The following is a 5776-nucleotide window of genomic DNA, read 5'->3' on the forward strand; positions in this document are numbered from 1 at the left end:
CCTCAACAGGTACTTGTTGAGGCGGGCCGGCCCAGTGTGCGCCTCAACAGGTACTTGTTGAGGCGGGCCGGCCCTTTGTTCGCCGCAAAAAGGCCAAATTTGTTGAGGCAGGCGGCCTAAAGCCCGCCTCAAAAGTTACAATTAGAGGCGGGCCTATATAGGCCCGCCTCTAATGGTGCCTCAACAAGTGCCACATTGGGCACTTGTTGAGGCGGGCCGGCCCATGTGCGCCTCAACAGGTGCTTGTTGAGGCGGGCCGGCCATTTGTTCGCCGCTAAAAAGGCCGCACCTGTTGAGGCGGGCGACCTTAAGCCCGCCTCAACAAGTGCCTTTAGAGGTGGGCCTCGTTAGGCCCGCCTCTAAAGGTGCCTCAACAAGTGCTTTCGAAGGCACTTGTTGAGGCGGTTTGCTTTAAGCCCGCGCAACAAGTGCCTTCGGAGGCACTTGTTGCGTATGTTTTAGAGTCGGGCGTAAGGATGCCCGCCTCTATAAATAGGAAAAAAAGAGCCGCAAAAAACAGTAAGCTGGCCCCTACCTGCTCTTAGACTCGGCTGAAATAACCACACACAAATTTATAGAAGAATGTACTTTTATACAACAGGTTTGACCAGGGTACAGTTAAATTCTCAACAACAGTTTACAAGTACGAATAAGTTCAATCCGATGATAGATATGTCGATGTAAATATTGTGCCCATTGCTCACGAACTACATCCATTTCTTCAACAGTATATGATGTCGTCCTCTTAGTATATAGCTTCATAAGAAACAACAGAAATTATTGATAAAAAACTCAAAACATCAATGTATAGTTAATTAGTTACATACCTTATCTAGTCGGTAATCATCAGAGCCATCGAATCCCGTGACTATCTCTAACATGAACTTCATGACATAATAGCCACACTCGGTTCCGCCGCTTTGTTGAGCGCACTAATTACACAAAAATAAGGAGGTTGTCTTAGCTAGATACAAGGCCTTCGATTATAGATAACCAAACCTAAAGCTAGCGTTTAAAATGTTATATGTACCTCTATATCAATGACTCTAAACATCTTACGTTTTCCCAATGATTTATCGCATTTTCCACCTTGATACCTAAACACTTGAAATGCCCTAGAAAATCCACGCAATACAGTCATGATGTTGTTAGTATTCCAAAAAGAACTAATTCATAAGCAAGGAAGGAACCGAGCAAAGAAGGGCGAAAGCAAAAGCAAAATTCTAGAAGAGGGTCAGAGGGATACTCGGCCCATTACTCGGCCGAGTAATGGGCCGAGTATCCCTCTGACCCTCTTCCGGAAAATCATTTTTATCTCGGGGGGTTACGAAAGGAGGAACTTGGAGAATAATAAAAGGGGGTTTTCGAAGTCAAATATCTTACAAATTCAGTACTCGAGATGCATCAGTCTTTCTGCTGCCTGGATCTTTCAGAGAATCGAAAAGATAGACCTGTCCTCTAAATAGGTCTATCACGTACAGAATCCAATGATTGCTGCATCATTTAAACGTAAATTGATAAAAATTAATGATTGCGTAAAATACTAATTATATATGAAACTTATTGAAAACACTTACTCTTGATTATATGGGAGCAAAAACAATTTGGCACTGTTAGCAATGAATACACGTTGCAAGTAAGTTGCTGGAACAGATGGGTCGGCCTTGATTCTAGTGCTTGACATCATCTCAGGACAGATGAATCCAATTCCAACATTTTCAAATGCATGTTTGTGATTGTCCAATAAATAGCTGCACATTTAAAGGAAAAACAATTAAGAATGGAAGTTGAACAATTACAGAAAAACATTAAGATTGGTAGATGACAATTAAAAGATAAAGATTAATATTTACATCATGTAGACTTGAATCACTGAAACGTTTAAGCAATCCCCCTTAAGGAATTCATCTACATCGGATGCAGTGACATATGTTTGTGGATTTGTCGTCACATAATTCCAAACTGAGGCATCCAATGGGATGGGAGTATTATCATATATATCTCCCGGCGCCGAAGACATAACAAATTGCACTTGCACGATTGGCCATGACCTTGAATTGCTTCGTTTTCTTCTTTCTTTTTTTTTGCAGCTGATTCTTCCGTTTTTTGATCACAGCTACCAACCACTTCTTTCTTGGACTGAGACTCATTGTGATGCTAGAATGAATGGCTCGTCACTATCACTTAATCGGTCAAAGTTTACCAATGTCAGACCCGGATAAATTTCATCTTGCTTCACCCCGTTAGGGTTGTTGACCCACTTGCACCGGAAAACAGGGATTGTAAAATTGTTATAATCAAGCTCCCAAATTTCTTCGATTACACCATAATATGATTGTGTCGCATCAACCGGTCTTTTGTCCTTAGCGCTCGCATAGACCCTAGATGATGCAATAACCTTCACTCCACTATTCTACACCACACTCTTTTCATCTTGCCTTCTAGTGTAGAATGTGAACCCATTGATATCATATCCTTCGTAAGACCGAACACATAGTCGAGGACCCCGAGATAACCACTTGACCGTATCAGAAACGTCATGCTCTTTCCTAAGTTCCTCAGCTACTTCCTTCTTAAACCAATCAACAAATGTCCGATTATGTTCCCGCATCAAAGCTCTTTCATTCAATTTCGGATTCTTGTGCTGCAATTCAGTGTAATGCTTTTCTATGTAAGGATTCACCTCTGTAAGATGCTGCAACACACAAAGATGTACCTTACTCTTCCTTTCAGATGGAGGAGATATTACTTTTTACCAATTACTCCCTCTCCTTCAAGCCTCCCTGTATGACGAGATTCTGGAAGACCTATTGGATGAAGCCTTGACAAAAACTCAGCTGCGTATTGAGATATCTCTTCATGAAGGACTCCACGAATGATACTACCCTCTGGATTCGCCCGATTCTTTACTTTGTCCTTTAAACTGCCAAAAAAATCTCTCAAAAGGATACATCCATCTTAAATATACCGGACCACATAACTTGATTTCTCGAACCAAATGAACAATCAAGTGCACCATTATATCAAAGAAAGACGGCGGAAAGTACATTTCAAATCGACACAAAGTTTCAACAATATCAACGTGGAGAGCATCCAATTTTTCCGGATCAATAACCTTAGCACATATCGAACTAAAAAAGACGCACAGCTTTGTTATAACATGTCTCACGTGTTTCGGCAATATCCCACGAAGTGCTATCGGTAAGAAAACATTAAGCAATACATGACAATCATGAGACTTCATACCAATCAACCGAAGGTCCGAAAGAGAAACTAGACGTTTTACATTTGATGAATACCCCGATGGAACCTTAATGCCCTGTAAGCACTCACAAAACACCTTTTTCTCCTTTCTTGACATTGTGTAACAAGCCGGAGGCAGAAAAGTCCTTTTACCATCCGGTTTTACTACCGGCCACAAATCTGGTCGAATATTCCTCTCCTTCATATCAAAACGAACATTCTGATTGTCTTTCGTCTTTCCGGGTATATTTAGCAAAGTCCCAATTATGGCATCACAAACATTCTTTTCAATGTGCATCACATCGAGACAATGCCTAACCGAAAAATCTTTCCAATAAGGTAGATCCCATAGTATAGACACTTTCTTCCATAAAACACCCTTTTTAGATTTGGACTTGAAGCACTTGCCATATTTAGTGTCAACATTTTTTAATCCGTTCATAAACCTGTGATCCTGTCAAAGGTGTACGAGCTACTCCTTCCTCGGTGTACCCATTGAACTCCTTCTTCTTTTTACGGTAAGGGTGATATCGACTAAGGAACTTCCGGTAATCTAGATACACATTTTTCCTGTAATTTCTCAAGTAGGCGGGTTTCATATCCTCGTCACATACAAGGCATGCTTGTTCTCCTTTGGTTTTGTACCCAGACAAGTTTCCATATGCCGGAAAATCATTTATGGTACAAAAAACCATAGCTCGCAAGGTAAAGTTTGAGTTGGTGTATGCATCGAACATTGGGACACCTTCATTCCACAATAATTTCAAATCATCAACAAGTGGAGCAAGATACACATCTATGTCATTCCCAGGTTGCTTAGGCCCGGAGATGAGGAGTGATAACATGATATACTTGCGCTTCATACACAACCATGGAGGAAGATTATAAATCGCTAGAAGAACCGGCCAGGTGCTATGTTGGCTGCTTAGCGTACCATACGGACTCACACCATCTGTACATAAAGCAAGTCTCAGATTCCTAACCTCATCACCAAATTCAGAATATTTCTTATCAATATTTTTCAATTGAGGAGAATCAGCAGGATGTCTAAGCTGTCCATCTTTCTTTCTCCCTTCCGCATGCCATCTCAGATTTTTGGCTTCCTTCTTTATCGAAAACAAACACTGAAACCTAGGTATTATTGGAAGATACCACATAACTTTAGCTGTTGGGCCCCTCTTAGCCGAATTTACCCCTTTACGCTTGTAACGAGATGCACCGCACTTTGGACACTCATCAGATTTTTCATGTTCATTTCTGTAAAGCATACAATCATTTGGGCAAGCATCTATCTTGACTACATCTAAGCCTAAGGGACACATCAATTTTCTGGCGTAATAAGTAGAGATAGGCATCTCATTGCCTTCTGGTAAAAATTCACCTAACCATTCCAATAAGGTGTTGAAACTTCCATCAGTCCAACCAGAAGCACATTTCAAGTTGTAAAGTATTGACACAGCCTCTAACTTGCTAAATTTGTACACCCAGGATACAAGGGAGTCTCTGCAGCCTTTGATACCTGTTCGAACATCTGAGGTTGTTCGTTCAAGTGATCTCTCACCCCATCCATCATCCCATTTATTTCATCATCTTCTGGGTCATCATCCATCTCATTATTCTCAGCAATATCATCATCACTATCATCAGTGTCTACCCGAACATCAAACTCATTGACACTAGAACTTGGACGATCATGTATTTTCTCACCATGTCAAAACCATACATGATAATCTTCTTTGAAACCACGAAGAAATAAATGATCCTCAATCTCATCAATATCATCTAACCGCCTTATATTCTTACAATCACGGCAAGGACAATAGATTTTTTCTGCTTTCGTACTACGTTGGTGTGATAAAGCACATCTAATAAACTCCTCAACCCCACTCAAGTATTGTGTCGTAGTATGGTCACCGTACATCCAAGGACGACTCATTTCTAGTAATAATTGCAAGAAGAGGAAGATTTAATATCATTTCTAATAACTATCCCGCCAAGGGCCTAAATTATGAATTCTATCCCGCCAAGGGCCTAATTTAATAGATAATAATACGCAACTAAGCAAGAAAAAATACAAACTCAACTATACCGCCAAGGGCCTAAATTATGAAATCTACCCCGCCAAGGGCCTAAGAAATTAGGGTAGAAGTATTACCTTGATTCAATATCGATCCTTCAAGACAACGTCTCAATAAACTCCTTCAATGCACAAGCTATAACCACAAAAAATAGTATATGAATTAGGTGTATACTTTTCATATTGTCATTGGGGCATTTCATCAAACACCTTAAAGGCACAAGCTATAAACACAAAAAATACACAAATTCGGGATAGATTTAAACATTTAAATGCACAAGTGGTTAGTATTAGTTGTTTAGATTTGACTAGGATGAAAGATAGTATATGAATTAGGGGTATATTTTTCATATTTTCATAGAGGCATTTCATCAAACACCTTGAATGCACAAACTATAAACACAAAAAAATGAACAAATTGGGGATAGAATGCGGGTCTGTTGGAGGGCGAACGGA

At 40.3% G+C, this 5776-nt stretch overlaps 1 pseudogene; it reads right to left on the reverse strand.

Annotated features, from left to right (window-relative positions):
• Positions 1–370: 370 nt before the first annotated feature.
• LOC141249783 (uncharacterized) lies at positions 371–5179 on the reverse strand (annotated as a pseudogene).
• Between the last annotated feature and the right edge of the window lie 597 nt (positions 5180–5776).

This window comes from Phyllobates terribilis, unplaced genomic scaffold (genome assembly GCF_046119375.1).
Source record: "Phyllobates terribilis strain yellow unplaced genomic scaffold, ASM4611937v1 Scaffold_5125__1_contigs__length_54195, whole genome shotgun sequence".
Lineage (NCBI taxonomy): Eukaryota > Metazoa > Chordata > Amphibia > Anura > Dendrobatidae > Phyllobates > Phyllobates terribilis.